The following is a 3,367-nucleotide window of genomic DNA, read 5'->3' on the forward strand; positions in this document are numbered from 1 at the left end:
TGGGAAATCAATTAACAAACGGAGACGTAACAATGGGATTATCCTGAGATTATATTTATATGTCATTTATTCACTACAAGGGCTGAATAATGTATTCTATCAATAAACGTACCTAATTTGATTAATCTCAAAAAATGGGAACAAATAACATACGTTTTTTAGAAATTCTGCAGAATGCAAACATACTAGATATTTCTACCACTTTATTTAACTGTTGAATTCACCCAAAAGTACATGTACGTTTAATGTAGAACTTTGGTCAGGAAGAGGCTGAATTCCTTTTGCCCTATCTACCTTTTGTTCTTGGTCATTCACCTAAGATATCTTGTGTACTCTCTCGTAAGAATTATTGCTGCAAACTATAGAGTACTATGTAAAGAAAATATTTTTCAATAATAGGTCAGATGATACCTTAAGGTTACAATTACAACATTCCTCCTTTGTCGATGGGAATGACCAACAGTGAAGTAAGTAAAACACACGAAACCTGATAAAAATGGCATTATAGAAATGTATATATGTATAATATTATATTTTCCTCAGTTTGGTTTTTGTTTGCTTGTTTGAAGTTAAGCACAAAGCTACACAATTGGCTATCTGTGCTCTGCCCACCATAGGTATCGAAACCCGGTTTCTAGCGTTGTAAGTATGCAGACATACCGCTGTGTCACTGGGGGACCTCAGTTTGGAACTGATTTCGAAGCTATTCAAAAAGATCTCTGAAAGATCCAGCAAAGGTGACGTCCTCCGTTTGTACACCTGTCATCTTCATTTCGTTTCGTGAATTGAACGATGACTGTTTTCACACTGTTTCACATTGTGTCTAATCTCTTTCTTTTTATCAGTTCAGTTGAAATTATGATAACTCAGTTTAACTTTACAAAACATTTTCTGTTGAACCTCATTATTTGTGGATTTTACTGAACCTAACAAAGAATACAGTTTATTTATAAGTAGTACTACATTCATACTTGTTCATGAACTAATCAAAACGTATGAGGTATGTTTGCAAAGATACATGACACGAAGCATTCTGCATGTCATAAATGTTGTAAAATAATTAGAAATGACGTTCGAAGAAGAATTTACATTATCAAAACAGGAAACGGTTGCATGTAGCTATCAAAACATACAAACATACACTGAGGTTAAGCTAATTTAGAACGTCTAGTTAAAATGACTGTACTTCTAACTAGGAGTACTGCCAACTGGCAAAGCAAGGACAAAAATTCCATCAGTTTGTTAAATTATATGTACACATTTAAATTACATATACTTACTGAAGTAAGCTAATTTGCCAGTGAAAGTTACATGCAAGCTCAAACTAAAATACTGAAGCTATTTTACCTAATTTAATTTGGCTCAGTCCCGGTTCCAGCTTTTCTTAATTGGCGGGGGAGGGCAAAGAGATCTACAATAGGGCCAGGTCTAAAATAAATCTAGATTTAGATTAATGGACAGCATTAGCTTGGGTGGCAGCCACATTTCAAGGACTTCTAACCCACCCCGCTAGTGCCGGCCTTGATTTGGCTCTATAGTTAACCATTCCCAATAAGCTGTCACATCCTATAAAAAATTATTCTGGCTTTACAGGTGAATGATGGACAGCAAATGGAAAGGAAATAGAAGTTTCAAAAAGATTATATCTGTGAAAGAAAGAAATTACTATGAAGAACAGTCTTAACATAAAAGTTTGGGTAGGTAATTAGTGACCCAACAAAGATTGTTATATATGGGGAAGATAATGGACAGTGTCAGATGTTTCTAGTACATACAAGAAATGCTAGAAAATACTGCTCAAAATGGTTGCATAATAGGCCTTCCCCATTAAGCTTTCACTCCAACAGAAGGAACCAACCTAATATCTGGCTAATGGAAACAGATCATTAAGGAATGGAACTTTAAATTCGAGCTAACTTGCAGCAAAGCTAGAGTCATCTTAGCGATTTTGGGCGTTTCACTGACATTATGGACATAAACATTACAAAGGCAAAATGCTCACATTCAATGTTATTTTCGAAAAACTCAATATTCATTAATGTAACTTTAAAAGTATTTTAGTTTCTAGGCAGCTCAAATGTGTTACACTTTTCAGTTAAATTTTGTCACCGGGACTTCTGCACGCTAACAAAGGTCAAATGTTCTATCCACGATACAAATGCTGAGTTTTAAACATAGTATCGATAACAGTCTGATGTGAGGTGTACCAGGTTCCAGTAATAATATACAATTATGGCTGACTACAACTTGGACTATCAAAAAATGTTTATTAGTGGATATAACCACCAAAGACACCATAGAACCTGCAGCCTAGCCAAGTACTCAGAAAAGCTACCATTGACATATGCTGATACAAAGCTGTGAGGAAATCCTCATTTTATAGCAAAGAAAGAAACACATGAACGTTCTAGCCAAATCTACCATTGTGTTATTGAGACCACAAGTTAAGGTGGTACTATAGATTATGAATCATCACCAAAACAAGCATCACGCCTTTCTTGATGTTCTATTGGGCTAATAAGATATCTGGCCAGGAACTACAACTGTATTTCCAAGGTTAATCATACAATTTTTGAAGAGTACTTGGCCATCTTCTTCAGTCATTGTAAACACAGTAGATGGGATATGTAGGTTTTGTGCAGAAATTAGAAAAGTCAGTTCAGTATTTCAAGTTAATATCTCACCCCAGAAAGGGCGAATAGGTATTTCGGCACTCATGCAGATACTCATAAGTTTATACTAGACATGACATGAGGCTACTGGCAGATGAAATTACAAAAAGTGAATAATCCCATATTTACCATCAGTGGCTAGTATAGTTTCAGAGTAATTCTTTTTATTATAGTATCAACTAGAACTGACAAATCCTTCAGCCTTCCTAGAAATTGTGACATTCAGCCAAGAATGTTATGTATTTGTAAGAACCCCAGCTAGCAGATAACATGTATTGCTGAAAATGAAGAGAAGCTCCACTCAGCTTTCAATGTTCTGAAGTATTAGGTCGTCAAGAAATTAATATCGCTTTTTTTTAGATGAAAAAACCCGAACAACTTATATATCAACACAAAATATTTATTAAATAAAATAGTCTCCATTCTTATCGATGATGCTTTTCCATCTTAGAATCAAATTGTTAATGCCTTGATTAAAGACATCACTTGACTTTGAAGCTAAAAAACATGTCCATGCACTCTTTAACACCTTCTACATTTGCATGCGTTTTCCCATTAAGATAGTGTTGCAGCGAACGAAAAAGATGGTAATCTGATGATACCATATCTGTAGAATATGGTGGGTGGGGGAAACTTCCCAACCCAACTCCATAATCTTGTCTTGCGTCAAACGTGCCACATGTGGACGTACATTG

The sequence above is a fragment of the Limulus polyphemus genome, unplaced genomic scaffold, assembly GCF_000517525.1.
Source record: "Limulus polyphemus unplaced genomic scaffold, Limulus_polyphemus-2.1.2 Scaffold866, whole genome shotgun sequence".
Taxonomy (NCBI): Eukaryota; Metazoa; Arthropoda; class Merostomata; order Xiphosura; family Limulidae; genus Limulus; species Limulus polyphemus.